Raw genomic sequence first — 18076 nt, forward strand, 5'->3', positions numbered from 1 at the left:
TGGCAGGAGGGGCTTAGCCCAGGATCAGGCTGCCTCTGGCTGGAGATCAGATGCCAGGGAGGGATAATGCTGAATGCTTAGGGGAAGCTCCAGAAGTAACCTGCTGAAGGACAGGGTGTGCAGCCTGAGGCTTAGATGACAGCAAGGATGAGGCAGCGCCCTCTGCCCCCACCCTAAGAGGCCTGGGGACTGCTGGAGCCCAGGGGCTGGTTCCAGCGTCTTCTAGTGTGGCGTGAATGTTTCAGCATTAGGAATGGGCTAGAATGGGCAGGAGCTCTAACTGGCCATTTTGAAACTGAGAGCCAATAGCCACGTATGTTCCCTCAAAGAGCTTTGAATTATGATGCAGTTCAGAAGATATTAACCATGCAAATGGTGGCTTCCAATTTTAACTCATTCTACGTTATTTATTTAGTTATTTAATTTTTGGCTGCGTTGGGTCTTCGTTGCTGTGTGCGGGCTTTTCTCTAGTTGCGGCGAGCGGGAGCTACTCTTCGTTGCGGTGCGCGGGCTTCTCATTGCAGTGGCTTCTCTTGTTGTGGAGCACGGGCTCTAGGCGCGCGGGCTTCAGTAGTTGTGGCACGCGGGCTCAGTAGTTGTGGCTCTCGGGCTCTAGAACGCAGGCTCAGTAGTTGTGGCGCACAGGCTTAGTTGATCCGCGGCATGTGGGATCTTCCCGGACCAGGGCTCGAACCCTTGTCCCCTGCATTGGCAGGCGATTCTTAACCACTGCGCCACCAGGGAAGCCCAATTCATTCTACTTTTGAAATTTATAAAATATTTCAGTCATAGAGAAAAGGTCTAGAGTATAACATAAAGACCCACAAGCCAGCCTAAAACCAAAACATTTCAGGTTTCTCAAAAAGTTAAACATAGAATTACCATATGACCCAGCAATTCCACTCCTAGGTACACACCCAAAAGAACTGAAAGCAGGGACTCAAACAGATACTTGTACACTAATGTTCATTGCAGCATCATTCACAACAGCCAAAAGGGAAACAACTCACATGTCTACCAAGAGCTGAATGGAGAAACAAAATGTGGCATATCCATACGATGGGATATTATTCAGCCCTGAAAAGTAATGAGTTCTGCTCATGCTACAACCTGGATGAAAGTTGAAAACATGTTACGTGAAAGAAGATAGACACAAAAGCACAACAATTATATGACTCTCCTTACAGGAAATGTCTAGAATAGGCAAATTTATAAAGACAGAAAGTAGATTAGAGGTTACCAGGGTCTGGGGTGAGGGGAATGGGGAGCTTAATGGGCACAGAGTTTCTGCTTGGGGCAACGAAGGAAGTTTTAGAAATAGAGAGCAGTGATAGTTGCACAATATTGTGAATGTAATCAATGCCACTGAATGCTACACCTAAAAATGATTAAAATGGCAAATTTTGTGTTTTATATATATTTCACCACAATTTTAAAAATTACAGATGCATTTGAAATCCCCTAATATTCCTCCTCCATCCCACTGCTCTCCCCAGGGGCCGTCACTGTCTTGAATTCCATAATTATCATTTCACGCATTCATTTTTACGTTACTAAATATGTATGCATCCATAAACAATATGATATTGTCTTGCACATCTTAAAACTTCATGTAAATGGCATCATACTGTACACATCCTCATTCAACTGATTTTTTCACTTCCCATGGTGTGTGTGATTTATTCCTGCTGATGCGTACACTATAGTTTGTTTTCATTGCTGTATAACATTCCACTCTGTGACTACACCACAATTTATTTCTCCTTAGTCCCGTCATTGGACATTTAGGTTGACTCCCACACTTTGCTATTGCAAACCTGTTGCCATGGATAGTCCTATCTCCTGGCCCACACGGGAGGGTTTCTTTGCAACTTCCTGGATAGGGAATTGCTGGGCTGAAGGATATATGTATCTTTAGCTTGACCAGATAATGCCAAGTGCTCTCCACCGTGGTTATGACCCTTTCATTCCTACCAGCTGTGTCTGAGGGTTCCACTTCCTCCACAGCCCCATCCACACTTGATGTCGCCCGACTTTTGAATTTTTGCTGGTCTAATTGGTGTGAAAGGGCATCTCATCATGTTTAATTTGTTCTTCTTGCTAACTAGGTGCTGTTGCATTTTTTTCCCCACTAAGAGTGGGTGTGAGCTGACAATAGATAAATGTAGCAAATTGAAAACTGAAGCATTTCTATTGATAAGGGGTAGGTTAAATACAGTGTGACTCACCTTTACAATGGAATATTATGATGTAACCATTAAAAAGGACAAGGCAGCTCTGTGTGCACTAATATGGAGGATATACTGATATTCTGATGCACTAAAAGTCTTTTCGTCACAGATATATTGTCTAATAAAAAAGGAAGAGGCATAAAACAGTGTGTTCTCTTTGTATATAAAGATATATATACACATGCATTTATATATGCATAAGACACCTCTGAAAGAACAAACAGGAAATTGATAAAAACAGTTCATCTGTGAAGGGAACTGTATGTAGGGTCAGGGAAATGTTTTGCTCGTGCATTTACACGACACATATGTATTACCTGTTAAACAAGAAATTCATAGAGACAGAAGGTAGAATAGAGGTTACCAGAGGCTTGGGGATGGAGAGTGGGGGGTCATTATTTAATAAGTACAGTTTCTCTTTGGGATGATGAGAAAGGTCTGGGAATGGATAGTGGTGACGGTTGTACAACATTGTGAACGTACGTAACCCACTGAATCATACACTTAAACGTGGTTAAAGTGGCATATTTATGTTATCTATATTTTGCCACTATAAAAAAGTAGGAAAAGATGTTAAAAGGAAAGTAGGAAAAGAATAAGCCCATGATGAAGAAAGATTTTAATTGTACCCTTTAAAAACAATAATTATTTAAAATTTTGTTCCTTTCTGAATCTCCGGTCCCTGAAGAGAAGTCCTAATCCTGGCTCCACAGCGGAAGTGGTGGGAGCTGGGAGCCAGGACCTGGACCTAGCGAGCAGGGGTCTCCACCGGACGGGAGTTGAGACGTCCAGAGTCCCCCAGAAGCCAGAGACGCCAGCTCCTGAGGCCTCACCTTGACTGAGCACTGCCTAACTCCCCATCAAGACTCTGGTCCCATGAACTTGGTGGCCTGGGTGTCCCATGCAGCTCTGAGGTTCCCCAGCCCCACGCTTCCTTCCACTGCTGCTTGCCTCTCAGCCCTGTCCCCGTGGCTCGCAGATCCCTGCTTCTCTGTAAACAAGACCTCTGATGACCTGGGCCTCTCCCACCATTTCGCCCAGCTTGGCCCTCCTCCATGCCTTGGCACTGGAGTCTCCCCAGATCCTTCTAATGTTCTGCCAACGTGTTGTGCCCTGGCGCCCACCCCCTCCGTGCCATTCTCACGGCTTCTGATGCCTTCGCCCCTCAACACGACAGCCCGGCTCGGTACCCCTCCACCAGCAACCTCCCTCCCAAGGGCTTCACGTCAGCCACCACTTCCCATGGCCACACCCTGGGCCCTGCCGTGCCCTGTGTCGCCGCGCTACTTCCTAAATCACGGCTGCAGCCCAGGCAGTGTGGGGGGATCAGACACCAGAGAAGGAAGACCTGGTTCACAGGGCGGAGCGGCTTCCTTTAGTCTCCCGGCTGCTGCAGACACCCTCGCCTGCTGGTCCCTGCGTTTCCACCTGAAAACCTCTGAGGGTCCCAAGCCCCCAGCAAAAGCCCAAAGCACAGCCAAAGAGAGGACACCCCGTAACCTGGCGTTCCCCAACCTCGGTCACTTATGCACCAGCTTCTCAACTGGGACCTGCGTTATTATTTACTTTAAATCAACGTGCATTAAAAAACGCTTTAAATACCCAGGTGAGCTCTGTCCTAACCATAATATCTGGGATGGGAATTGACGCACTGTTTATACTTCTCTACTGCACATCGAAATAAACATATAATTATTACAATAAAATTGTTTTCATTAAGTAAATAAGGTTAAGTCAATTGCCCAGGGTCTCACAACCAGAAAGAGGCAGAGCTAACACGTGGCTGACATCACGGTTCTCCCAGCCCCCATCAACCAGCCAAGTCTGCTACACGTTGAAGCCGAAGATGACAGAACACAGCTCTGCGCAGGTGCGTTGCAGGGCGGGGCGAGCCTGTCTGAGGTTTGCTTGGCATCCTCGTGGCACCTGCCAGCTCTGGGCTGGCTCGTCCCCCCGTGCACACACACACACACACAGGGCAACGGCCCAGGGGCCTACGCTCCCACGGGGCCAGGCCTTGGTGTTCACCTTCCACCTCACTGGAGAGCCCAGGGTCTGAGTCAGGTTAGCAGCGTGGCAGCCCTACCCGCCCTGCCCCCAGCTCTAGATCCCCAGCGACCGGCCGGCCCGCGCAGGAGGCAAGGCCTTGGCCTCAGTCCTGAAACGTGAAGGCTGAGAGTTAGGTCAGCAAAGGGGGCGGATGGAGGAGGAAGGGGTCCCGGCAGAACGGCTGGCGGTTGCTCAGGCTGCAGCTCGGGCTGTGAAGCGGGGCCCTACAGGGGCCGGGGGTGGAGGCCTGATGGCCCTGCTGAGCCTTACACCGCCTCCCTCCCGGGGGGCTGCTTTCCCGAGGGCTCCCCTGCCTCCTGGGTGAGTGTGTGAGCACTTCGCTGCGTCCTCATTTAGAGTCAAAGACTCCAGGACGGTGCAGGGTCCTCGCAGCTCCTCCAGCCTCCCCTCGCACTGCCAACACACCCATCGCCCAGCCGGGCTGCTCCACCTCTGCTTGCTGCCCCCCCGTCCCCCCCCCCCCCACCGCACATACCTGCGCGGCCCCGATGCTCAGGTGCTCTTCCTCCGAGGCCAGGAATTCTTTTCACGACGCCCCCTCGTGGCTGGGTCTGTGCCTCATTGCAGCGCTCATCTCACTTTCCGTGACTTGTTCCAGCGTCGGTCTCCCCCCGAGTTTCTTGAGGGCCTCGAGGGACGGCTCCGTCTTTGTGACCCTCAAGCTGCGCGCTCAGAGTTGACATGCCTTCGGAGCCCCGGGGGCTTTCCCAGGACTCACCCCCGGGAGCCCAGCCTGCAGGCCCAGGGCGGGCCGGGAATCGCCCAGGGTCCCAGAGTTCAGAAGCTGGGGGGCAGGCAGCCTTCCACAACACAGCCAATGTTTGTTAACATGGAGACCTAGGCCCAGAGAGGTGACCTGACCTGTCCAAGGTTGCTCAGTAACTCTGAGGCAAGCCAGGGCTCGTGGCTCTGTGCCAGCCACTGTCCTGGGGACAAAGAGGGTGGGTTTACCCTCTCCTGCCACGCGGGATCCTTTGGGCGCAGCCTCCAGCTCGGGACTTGAAGCACATCCCAGATACGCCGGTGGGGTCTTCCTGCTCCCTGGGCCCTGCCTGGGTTCTGGTGGCCCTGGTGGTGACTGGAACTTGACCCCTTCCCACAAGGCTGTGGCAGAGGACACTTAGTCCTCAAGAGGAATCCATTTCCTTTCCTTCATCCTACCCTCCTCTGCCCAGGCCCATTGATGCAAGCCTAGGTCTGCCTCAGGGCCTTTGCACTAGCCAGCAACTCCTCCAAAATATCCTTGTACCACATCATCTCACGGGGGGCTCATTCCCACCTCTTAGATTTCAGCTCAAGGCCATCTCCTCGAGAGGCCTGACGACCCGAACAAGCCAGCTGAGTTCTGGTCCTGTTTACTGTTCATTGTGGGTGAGCTCATTGGAGGTAGGGACCCAGCACAGTGCCTGGCCCATAGCTGGCAGGCGCTCAGTTCACAGTGGCTGAAGGAAAGAATCAAGCACATTGGCAGCCGGGCCAACCAGAACCAGCCGAGGTTGTTGGGGAGAACCTTGGGGTTACAGGCAGGGCAGCTGTGGAAGGAGGGAGGCCAGGCCAGCAGAGGCCTCGCCAGCCTGCCCGGCTTCTCCCTGCCGGCACAAGCTCCCACGCTGGGTGGGCGGTGGCCTTGGAGACAGCAGCGTCCAGAGGGAGGAGGGAGGGAGAGCAGAGGGTCATCCATCAGCCAGAGACGTGGAGAGCCTGATAAATCAGGGAGGCTGTCTGAGGCTCCTCCACCACATGTCTGCCTGACGCTCTGGACGTCTGGGAGCCTGGTGGGCAGGCGGATGGGCTGCTTCAGCCCAGCTCCTATGGGGACGCGGACAGCCAAGGCACCCCCAGGGACACCCTGACTGAGGAAGGAGGACAATGCCCTCCCTCTCCCTGTACCCCCAGGCACCTCAGAGTATGGCCAATGACCTTATACAACCTTCACCCCATCCTGCAAGACAGGTCATTATTTTGTTTGACTTATTTTGAATTGCAATATGCAAGAGTATAGAGGTTGCAAATCCCAAAACATACCCACCAAAAATCAACATGTTCCTCTTTTTTGAGAGACTTTTTTTAGCTTAAAAAATGTGAACTATAACAGAAAATTGCATAAAACGCAGATGCACAGTGTAATGAATAGTTCTAAAGCAAACACCAGTGTAATCACCACCATTTCATCACAGAAGTCAAGAAGTAGGGAGTTACGATCCACCCCCGCCGGAGCTGCCCATGATGTGTCTCTCTCATTCCACGCTCCCCTTGCCCCCTACAAATTCTGATTTTTACGACACCATTGCCTAGGTTTCCTGGTCTTTTAAATATATAAATACAATAAAACACTACAGACAAAAATTTCCCTTCCTGAGTCCCATCTACTCAGCGGGCGAGCATAGTTACGACACATCATTCCAGGCTCTGATGTTCTTCCTATGCATACTCGTATTAGAGAAACACTGTTTTATATAGTTTAAAACTTTTCACAAGTGGCATCGATACTGGGTGTATTATTCTGCAACTTGCTTCTTCACTCATCTCTAAATGCTTTACCAAAAAACAGCTTTATGAAGGTATAATTTATATACCATAAAATTCAACGGTTTCAAGTGTACGATTTAATGGTTTTGAGTAAATTTACAGAGTTGCGCAACCATCTGCACAGTCCAATTTCAGAACGTTTCCATCCCTCCAAAAAAGTCTAAATGCTTTCTTGTTTTCTCTCTTTTCCTCTAAACGCTTTTAAAAAAAAATAAATTTATTTGTTTGTTTTCATTTTTGGCTGTGTTGGGGTCTTCGTTGCTGCACGCGGGCTTTCTCTAGTTGCGGCGAGCGGGGGCTACTCTTCGTTTTGGCGCTCAGGTGGCTTCTCTTGTTGTGGAGCATGGGCTCCAGGCATGCGGGCTTCAGTAGTTGCGGCACGCGGGCTCAATAGATGTGGCTCATGGGCTTAGTTGCTCCGCGGCATGTGGGATCTTCCCGGACCAGGGCTTGAACCCGTGTCCCCTGCATTGGCAGGCGGATTCTTAACCACTGTGCCACCAGGGAAGCCCTCTAAATGCTTTTTGATACACATTTTAATATCTGCCCTCTATAAAGCTCCTACTACGTGCCATGTGTTCTAAGAGCGTTACCTATGTCACTCATTTAACCCTTGCAGAACCTCTGTAAAATGAGTTCAGAGAGGGTGAGGAACCACCCAAGGTCCCTCTGTGAGAAACCGATGGAACGGGCCAGGAACCCAGCCATCTGAGCCCAGAGGCTGCAGAGCAGTTCCGTTCCCCGGCGCTCTGAATTCCGCGTTTTTCCTACTATAAGCTACGTTGGGCGAACACTTTCATCACACAGATGAGACACTGCAGCTCAGAGGGTCCAAGTGACTTGCTCGATATTCCCGGGTTGGGAACTGGCAGAGCTGGGATTCGGATCCAGGTCTGTGTGACTCCCAGGCTCCCCCTTTTCTGGTCCCCTCTGCTGCTTTTCTCTTTTCATTATAGAAAAGGGAAAAGGGAGGGAAAGGAGGCGGAGGCTGGGTGGAAAAGGAGAGAGAGATGTCAGAACCGACTTCTAAATGCGTGCATGTACCCACAAACACACTGACACAGCCGCACATGCGCACAGAGTGCTGCACACACCTGTACGGGTGCACATCCACCCAGGTGCGTACGCACAGCTGCACACACACTCACTGACCAGAGTCAGTGTTCAGAGGCCCCTTGTGCTCAAAGTGAAGAGAATGTCAGAGAGTGTGTGTGTGTGTGTGTGTGTGTGTGTGTGTGTGTGTGTGTGTGTGTGTGGAGTGGGGGATTCAGCCTTGCCGGGTCCCTCGGTGGCCCCTGTGTCAGGGTCCAGACCTGGGAAACGCTCCATCAGGGGCAGGGCCCCTCCCTGCGGGGGGGCTGGGCCTCCGTTCCCACAGCCCCCTCTCCTGTCCCCGGTGTCTGCTGAGGGTCTTTGCTAAATAAAGTCTCAGCTCCAGGGAAGCGGAGCTGGGCGTGATCTCCGGGGACTTCACGGAGCTGTTGCAGCCACAGGGCCCGCCCGGCTCCTGTGCTGCCAGGAGCCGAATCCACCGTGTCTCTGCTCACTGGCCTAGATGCTTCCTGTCCCCAAAGATCGTTCCTGTCCCTGGACTCATTTGAACCTACACAGACATGCGAGGGGCATGGGAGCCCCGCTGAAAAAGCGAGACAAACACTGAGTGAGCATGCGCTGTGTGCCAGACATATGGCCTCGACGCAGGTCTGTGAGGCGCGCACGGCGACCACTGCCATTTCAAACACGGGGAAACCCAGGCACTGGGGGCCTTCTGCAGGACCCCATAGCTAACAAGAGGTGGGCTCTGGATGCAAACCCGGGCTGCTGTGTGTCTGCTCCACCTGGCACGGGGGATACCAGCCCCCCAACCCATGCAACAGCACAGTGAGTTCTGGCATCCAGCCCCCAGGCCTCGGTCCTGCCTGGTGACTTGCAAAAGCTGGTAAGCTGACAGGTTCGTGATGAGGTTTTTACCCAGCTGCGGCAAAACGGGAAAAACAGAGGATGATGTAGTTACTTTTTCACGTTAAATTCCCTTAATTCAAAAAAGATGGTCTTTTCTTGATTCTTTTTCCTTTCTTTTCTGAAATGAGAGTTTTCTCATAGGATGGTTATGATTTTATATTCTTGTTTGGCTAGATAAAAATGTGAGCAGCTGCCTGCCAGCCCCCAAATCTGGGGGAGGTTTGGTTTCTGGTTGATGGAGCCCCGAAAGTTTGGGCCTCTTCAGGGTACCCACCGCTCGGCCCACCTCAGCCTGGAGCTGGGACTTCTCCTTCTGTGACAGTCCTCTCCAGTTTCATATTTGCATTTGCCAGAACACTCTAGTTGAGGAAGTCCTGTCCAGGATGTTTAAAATCTTGACGCTACCAGCTCAAACTCTGGATCGAGGTAACAACAAAATAGAGGAAAACTTTTTTCTTCTTTAGTCGTCAAACTTCAAGGCAACTTCAACCTGGGAACTCGGCCAGTTCCTGGGAAGTGAAGAATCAAAGACCTCTGAGCAGTAAAAAAAAATGTCTTTAGAACAGAGCTCAGCTTGAAGTCCAAGCTTTGGCCTTAATGGAAATTAAGAACAATGGTTTGGTAAAGCTTGTTTACCTCCCTTCCACCAGCTACCGTGGGCAGCGGGCAGGAGGTTGGAAAGGAGGCCGGCAGGGCTGTCTGGGGCAGGTCTGTTTAGGGCAAGGCAGCGGCTCAGTATACTGGGGCCATTTAGCACCGGGGGCCAAGGGATCTCCTCACGTCCACAGCACCCTGAGTAGTCAAGCAAAGTTTACAAGACACTATATGTTGACCTGGAAAAAAAGGGGTGCTCCTAATACACCTCAGAAAGATTTCCACGAAAGTGGCTAAAAGGCAAGCACAAAACCGAAACCAAACAGACAAGGGAAAGGATAAACTTCAGCTGTCTGGAAGCTTTGGAGAGAGTGGAGAACACTACAGGGTGCGTGCCTGGGCTGGGTGGGAGGTGGGGTCAGACAGCCCTCCCCCTCCCCCTGCCAAATTAGCAGTGCTGTGCAGGGGCCGGAGCTTACCTGGGGGAGCTGCCTCCTGGCACGGGCCTGGTACCTCAGATGGTCCCAGGGTCATGTGTCCAACTGCATTTCCCAGCCTCCCCTGCTGGTGCTTGCACCCGGAGACTGGGAGCTCTTCTGTCCCCCCACTGACCATGTGGAGTGAGCGCAGCCAGAGAGAGCAGGCGAGGCAGGGCATTTACCGCTGTTATCATGACTGAGGCACCAGTCCGAGCAGGTGTCATGCATTACTTCGTGTAATCCCCTCTACTGTTATCTTCAGGAGACTGAGTCTCAGAGAGGTTAAGTTACTTGCCTAAGGTCACACAGCCAGCGGATGCCAGAGCTGGAAAAAGAACACAGCTTTGTCTGACTCCAGGGCCTGGGCTTTCTGCCCTTGACTCTTCAGCCAGCTGGTGGCAAGTCCTGCCACCTGGGGCTTCTAGGGAGGACACACCTGCTTGGGCCCAGCTGTGCGCCAGGCCTGGGATTAACCTCACATTCTCTCTCACCCCTGGGGCTGCGCGGACAGTGGCAAGCAGAATGCTTTCACTCCTCTTTCCCCAGATACCAGCTCTGACACCTCCAATTTCTACCGCAATCACAGTGTTTTCTGAGTCAAGCAGGGTATAAGGAAAATCGCTCTTTCCCTGGAATAATTTTTCATCTTGTTATTTCCATTAGCTGACTGTTTGAGCCTGTTCCACGCTGCACTGTTTGAATTCCCAGCTTGGAAATCCCTGGGCTGGGCGGGAAATACCGCTTCCCTCCTAGGAGCGGATGAGGGAGGTACTGCCAGCAGATGGGGGGCAGGGAAAGGAACACAGTGGGGAGGGGGGCTGATAAAAACCAGGGCAGGAAGGAGGGGGCATTTTTGTTTCTTCTGACTCCAGAGGAGGGTGTGTGGTGGAGTTCCACAGGGCTCTGCTGGGCTGATGGGTGTGGACGGCAGAGGCCTGCTGGGACCCACAGCCAGGGGGCCCAAGGAAGGCAAAGCCCTTGGCAGGAAGGGGGGGGGTTCCAGAAAACTAGAGGGCTCTAGACCCATGCCCGGACCAGGGCACAGAGTGAGGCTGCTCGAGGATGCTGAGTTCAGTTTCCGACAAGCTGAGAATCCTCAGGGGACCACGTAGATGAGCACGAGCTTCAGAGCAGGGGGCTGGGCTTCGAATCCTCGTCCTGCCACTCGCTAGCTGTGTTATCTCGTGCAAGTGGCTTAACCTTTCCCAGCCTCGGTTTCCTCATCTGAGAAGTGGGAGGAATACGTCTGCCTCCCACTGTCGTCAGGACTAATGGGCGTGAAGTGTGTGAGGGGCTTAGTCTAGCATCCAGTGTGGCCCGTGGGACCCAGATGTCAGCTGTTTACGGTGAGCAACCCTTCCCAGTGTGCCTGGGACCTTTCCAGGCTTTGACACCAAAAGTCCTGCATCCTGGGAAATCCCTTAGGTGCGGGGACACTGGGACGGGCGGTCATCCCGGCTGCGGTCTCCATGCTCCTCAGATCCAGCGGCGGAGCCTTCAAAGTCCACTTAGGTGCTCTGGGAAAGGCTGAAGCCTTTGCTAAGGTTTCTGCAAAACCTGGGGTGTTTGCATCACCTCTGGCTCGGGGGTTTTGCTTTGGCCGGGTTGACTCCATGTTGCGGACTGGATATCATTTCCATACTAAGATTCTGAACCACAGAGACTCAGATGTGAAATTCAGTCCCTTCTTCCCCCAAATCCGTTTCCACAAGGTACGTGGGTGTGCAGGTGACACTGTGAATGTTTCAGGTGGGGTGGGAGTGGCTTATATCACTGCAGAGCAAACAGCATCACAGGGAACAAAACAGGCCAGTCCTTCGGCCCCCTTGGGGGCGTGTGGCCATGTGGGGGGGCAGGGGCGGCTTCACTCAGGGATCCCCAGCCTCACCCTCTCTCTCTGGCATCACTCTCTGACCTCTGTTCCTTCCTCTAAATTCCTGTTCATTTCCATCTCTTCTGGGGCCTTGGGCCCCGGTTAGACTATGTTCTCAGGATCAACCACAATCAGCCTTAAAAAGTATTTTCCGGGCTTCCCTGGTGGCGCAGTGGTTGAGAGTCCGCCTGCCGATGCAGGGGACGCGGGTTCGTGCCCCGGTCCGGGAGGATCCCACATGACGCGGAGCGGCCGGGTCCGTGAGCCATGGCCGCTGAGCCTGCGCGTCTGGAGCCTGTGCTCCGCAACGGGAGGGGCCACAACAGTGAGAGGCCCACGTACTGCAAAAAAAAAAAAAAAAGAGTATTTTCCTAAACAAAGACAGTTCCTTCCCCAAGAATGGTGGGGCCAACCATTCAGATAACAGTAAGTTGTCGCACATGAACTGTGTTGAATGATGTGTTTAGACTGGGAAGGACCTCAGAGTGGGGAAAGGCCGCACTGCGGGTCTGTTCCCGGCTGTGCAGGGCTCCCTTCCCTGGCTCTTTCAGAGACAATGCTCCTGGGCTCCCCCTGATTTCCCTCCTGGCGCTCCGGCCCCTGTAGCGGAGCTGCTACCATTGAGGGAGCCCTCCTTCCCACGTGACACCTGCCCCAGGCTGGCTCTCACCCCGGAGCTACAAAGTCACCACCTTCAGGGCCAGAAGACCCTGGAGCACAGCTGGTTCAACATTTTATTTAATGGGGAAACCGAGGCTCCTGCTGGCAAAGGCAACCTGTCTGTACCCACACGCTCTGGAGGCAGCAGAGTCAGGACAGTGAGGAAGGGGTGCAGCCAGATGGGCAGCCGGACTTGCTTCTGCCGCACCCCAGGCAGCAGCTGCTTTGGGGCCTGGAGGCCTGGCGCCTGGGCAGGGTACTAATGGAGGTTCCAAAGGCCGGGTCCTCAGCAGCCCGGGTTTGTCTCAACATCGGCTCTTCCCTGGGAGCCTAGCAGCTGCTTGGAACTGAGTGAGCCCCAGGCAGGGGACCCCACAGCTTGTGGAAAGTGTAGGCTCCTGATCTGCTGGCCTTTCCCTAGGGATGGAGAACAGACGGGCCCTGGACTTGGGAGTGTTTCTATCCATCCATCCATCCGTCCTCCCTCAGGACAGCAGTCCATCCTTCTGTCCATCCTCTCTTGTCTTTCAGTACACTGGGCCACACACAATAATCATTCACTTATCTTTCCATCCATCTGCCCAACACTCCACCCATCCACCCCTCCCTCCCTCCCTCCATCCTTCCCTTCCTCCCTCCCTCCCCCCTTCCTCCCTCCATCCTTCCCTTCCTCTCTCCCTGCCTCCCTCCCTCCCTCCATCCTTCCCTTCCTCCCTCGCTCCCACCCTCTCTCCCCCTTCCTCCCTCCATCCTTCCCTTCCTCTCTCCCTGCCTCCCTCCCTCCACCCTGTCCGCCCACTTATCCACCTCCCTCCCCGTTTACCCATCTCTCCACCCAGCAATATTTCTTGACAGCTAACAAGGGACTCAAAGATGCAGAAGACATGACCCTGCCTTTAAGGAGATGGGGGTGGGGGTAGGGGTGGGGGGACGGACTCTAGGGAGCCCAGCTCAGCTGCAACTCATCTAGAGGCAGCGCCCAGGCGGCAGGCACGCAGGGTGCTGATCTGAGCAGGCTCTGCCTCGGGCAGGGGGCAGGGATGACAAGCCCAGCTTTAGGTTCCCTCTTCCCCTGGGCAGAGAGGTGGAGAAGCTGCTCAGCAGGTCCAGTCAGATTTAAAATGTCCCCAAAGAGTGTCTGCTGAGAGGCAGGGGGTGAGCACGCTGAATTATTTCTCCAGTAATTGGCACTGAAGCAGCTGCAGACATCCTGCGGTCTGCATCAAAGAGCTCAGAGCTCGGCCTGTCTCGGTGAGGCCTTGGGGGCAGCTTGTCCAGGTCTCCCAGGGTTCTTCCAGCTCCCACCGCCTCTCCCCTCCCCATCTCCTGGTACTGACGAGCCGCCAGGCTCTCCCTGACTTTCTGTACAAGGCAACCTGGGGGGCGGGGCTGGGCGCATGCAGGTCGGATCCCTGGTCAGCTGGGGGTGAAGGGACGGGGACGAGGACACTAGAGCACCGAGGCCCTTCACTGCAGGGGACAGCCTTGCGGGGGGCTCTGCCAGTGTGTGTCTGGACAAGGCCAGTGCCAGGTTTTCCTTTAGTCTCATCCCTCCCGTGTGCAGAAGAGCCTTTGCTGGCCCTGCAGATGAGCAATTTGAACCGACTTGTCACACGTTTTGTAAACGGTCGGATCTTTCTGTGTGTGTGTGCGTGTGCGTGTGCGTGCTGTCCATCTCCCCTGGCAAGGGCCCCTCCCAGTGCATTTCTGGCTGGTGCCTGGGCCACCTCTCCCACTGCGGGGCTCTCCACCTGGTCTCCTTATGCCGGAGGCTTCTCTCCCTCCCTGGGGGCAGAGCACAGGGCTGGGGCGGCCTGGGGTGGAGGATCCAGACAGCTTGGTCAGTTTCCAGAGGCTTCCTTCCTGCTGCAGAACCACATAGAGAGATCAGGTCAAAGGGAGCCCCTCTGTTGGCAGTAGGGGTGGGGATGGGTCCCACCCCTGCCCCTGGGACTTCCCATCTCTCCACCCCCTCCCAAGGGACCTCTGGAGAACAAAATTAGAAAACTATTTAGTCCAGTTGTCTCATCTCACAGATGGGCTGGCAGCAGGGCCAGACAACCGGTGTCCCCAGGCCGCCCCTCAGCAGACCGTGTGAGGATCCTCCCCGTCAGGCCCTGACTGTGGGTCTGGGTCTGCACACAGAAAGAACAGCCAGGCCGGCCGGGACCAGCTACATAATTTGTGGGGCCCAGTGCAAAATGAAAACGTGGGGCCCCCTGTTCAACGTTACTGAGAATTTCGAGACAGTGACAGCAGAGCCTGAAACTGAGTGTGAGGCCCTGTGTGACTGTACAGCTTGTGCATGTGCCCGTGAGGCCAGCACTGAGGCCAGTCAGGCTCCAGCCATCGAGGGAGCTGCTGAGGTCCCTGGGTGACTGCTCTTCCCCATGCCATGAGCCACAGGGGGCAGAGAGATGCAGGACAGCATCCTGCATTAGAAGGGAAGGCAGAGCCTCGTGCGCTGCTGGTGGGAATAGAAAATGGTGCAGCTGCCGTGGAAAACAGTGGTGATTCCTTAAACAGTTAAGTGTAGAACTACCACCTAATCTAGCAATGCCACGTAATCCAGCAATACACCCAAAAGAATTAAAAGCAGGGTCTCGAACAGATACTTGTGTATCAATGTTCGTAACAGTCTTACAATAGCCAAAAGGTGGAAAAAACACAAATGACCATCAACAGATGAATGGAGAAACCATGTGATCTACCCAGTGGAATATTATTCAGCCATAAAATGGAATGAAATTCTGACACAGGCTACAACATGGATGGACCTTGAGAACACTAGGCTAAGTGAAATAAGTCAGACACAAAAGAAGAAACACTGTATGAGTCCACTTACATGAGCTACCTAGAGTAGTTAAGTTATAGAGACAGAAAGTAGAGCGGGCGTGCCTGGGGCTGGGGAGGGAGGAATGGGGAGTTAGTGTTTAACGGGCACAGGGTTCACTCTGGGACGATGAGGACGCTCTGGGGATGATGGTGGTCATGGCTGCACGACAAAGTGAACGGATTTAATGTCACTGAGCCGTACGCTTAAAAATGGTTAAAATGTATGTTACGTGTATTTTACCCCAATAAAAAAAATAAAGAGAATAAAGGAAAGAGGGGCAGGTGGCGTGGGAAGACAAGACAGCTGTGGAGGTTTGACAGCTGAGATGGGTTGGGGACTGTGGGATTGCAGCTCCCAGTCCTGGAGTTCAGGGGTCATGTTCGGGTGCGGCTCCCACAGCCCTGGGAGGAGCTGCAGGTCAGCCCAGAGACAGGCTCTGGCTCCAAAGCTGCTGAGAGGCTGTTTGATTGATGGAAGCTCCTGGAAACCCTCTAAGGCAAATCCTCCTGCTTATACAGGCCTGAAAAGACAACTGCTTCCCTAAGCCTACCCTGGGTCTCCCGATAAGGGAGGACTCAGGAGAGCATGGCGTGTGCTCAGCCTCGCGGGGCATGAGACAGCGTCCCACATGGGGACAAAATCTCTGTGTAGTGACTGAACTTTATTCTCGTGTGTTAATTGGCAGAAGGAAAATACCCCAGTGGGACAAGGGGCTGACTTTATCCTACTCATCTAGACATTATGATCTGTCTTTCTCTGCCTGCACGTACCTCCATCGCCGCACTGAATCCTGATTTGTTCTCACCAGACCACCCCCCCTGCTCAACCCAGCATGGTCTTTGGCATCTGACTGCTCTGCATTCAAATACAGGCACTCTTGACCTCCCTGGGCCTCAGTTTCCTCTTCTGTGAAATGGGCACATTAGAAGTATCTGCTGCACAGGTGGGTGAGGAGCCCTAAAGCAGGCAGCAGGTGCCTGACTCAACAGATGTTGGCCGTGACGATTATTACACAGCAAAACGCTTCATCTCTCCCGGGCCCTGGCTCAGTGGAATTGAGGGCTCTGTTTGTTGTCGGCAAACAAAGTGGTGTGAGGAGGCGGGAGCTGTGAGGGAAGCGAGGGAGGGCACCGCCTGGGGTCCCTGATGGGCCTCCAGCCGGGCAGCTCTCCTCTCCACTGCCTGCTGCTCCCCGGCTCGGCACTCGGGGAGAACACGTCAGAGACGGTTCACCGGAGAGGCAGGAACAGGAAGAGATAGAGATTTCAGGCTTCTGGGAACCTAGGGATGTGATGCCAGAAAGTGGGCGTTTTCTCCTTCGGGAAAGGTGCCAGCCCCCTTCTTTGTGGGTGGAAGTGACCCTCACCTGCTGGGCCTGTGGACGCTCTTTGCCCCAGGGCTAAGGAACAGCCGGGGGCGGGGCCTCTGTCCAGGGGTGGCATGTGGCAGCAGGACTCGGTCCCAGGCTTGTCTCCTCGTCCAGTGGGGCGCTGTGTTTTCTCCGCCAGCCCGGTCCTCATCACCCGCCCGCCGCTCCCCTGCCTGGGTGTCAGTCCAGGGAGACACAGGTAAACTGTGTCTAGGGGTGTCAGTCCAGGGAGACACAGGTAAACTGGTTCCACTAGATCCATGGGTCTTCAGAGTTGGTCTCCTGCACTTCCCTGGTGGTGCAGTGGTCAAGAATCTGCCTGCCAGTGCAGGGGACACGGGTTCGAGCCCTGGTCCGGGAAGATCCCACATGCTGCGGAGCAACTAAGCCCGTGCGCCACAACTACTGAGCCCGCGCTCTAGAGCCCGCGAGCCGCAACTACTGAGCCTGCATGCCGCAACTACTGAAGCCCGCGCACCTAGAGCCCGTGCTCTGCAACAAGAGAAGCCACCGCAATGAGAAGCCCGCACACCACAACAAAGAGTTGCTCCCGCTCGCCGCAACTAGAGAAAGCCCGCGCACAGCAACGAAGACCCAATGCAGCCAAAAAAAGAAAAAAGTTGGTCTCCCGATGGGGAGCATCAGCATCGCCTGGGAACTTGAAATGCATGTTCTCAGCCCCACCCTGGACCTCTAAGCCAGAAGCTCTGGGGTGAGGCCCAGTGACCTGTGTTTTAACAAGCCCACCAGGTGACTTCGATGCTGCAGAAGGGTGGGGGCCACTACTGAACCTCAGCCTCTAACACTGCACTTGACACTTCAGCAGCTGCCCAGTCAACGCTGGATATATGAACCATTATTCCCCGAGGGGAAGCGCATGACCATCTGCTGTGTCCCGGGCTCCATGCAGCCACTGCACTTACCTTCTTACGTCATCTAAACAACTCTTGAGGCAAGGGCCACATCTGAATCCTACGGGAGTCATGACTAATAGCAGTGGTTGGAGTTTTACAGGTGCTTTCGAGTTTTTAATTTCCACAACAATCCTGTGAAGGAAGTATTATCCCCATTTTACAGATGAGGAAGCTGAGACAGAGAAGTACCCATCATTTCAGGTGCTAAGTAGTAGAGCTGGGATTCAAAATCAGGTATCCAAAGTTCATGTGGTCTCTTTTAGGGACTACTTGGGTTATCCAAAATTTGGGACAGATCAAGTCGTTTCTGCACTCCATGATTTTTACAGATGACACAGAACATCCTCCATCCCTAACTGCGAGAGTCTCAGGTTCAAAAGTTAATTGGTAAGTTGGATGCTTGAGACTCAGAAAGCAAGGATTTCTTGGTTCCCAGAACCGCCATCAAGAACCCTTGACTCCTGGCAGCTCCCAGACCCTGGTGGGGGTATCTGCATCCCATCTCTGCCCTGAAGCTGAAGGCTTCCGGGGTTAACACATGATGAAACTGCTTCAGAAC

General features: G+C 53.5%; 1 long non-coding RNA gene across 1 annotated transcript; it reads right to left on the reverse strand.

Moving 5' to 3' along the window:
• Positions 1-6884: 6884 nt before the first annotated feature.
• On the reverse strand, positions 6885-16776 carry LOC132511790 (uncharacterized). Its single transcript, XR_009537745.1, has 3 exons — positions 16601-16776; positions 9866-10190; positions 6885-9301 (listed from the first exon to the last, which is right to left on the reverse strand). It is a non-coding gene; the product is annotated as an uncharacterized LOC132511790 (long non-coding RNA).
• Positions 16777-18076: the final 1300 nt, after the last annotated feature.

The sequence above is a fragment of the Lagenorhynchus albirostris genome, chromosome 20 (assembly GCF_949774975.1).
Source record: "Lagenorhynchus albirostris chromosome 20, mLagAlb1.1, whole genome shotgun sequence".
NCBI classification, from domain to species: Eukaryota; Metazoa; Chordata; class Mammalia; order Artiodactyla; family Delphinidae; genus Lagenorhynchus; species Lagenorhynchus albirostris.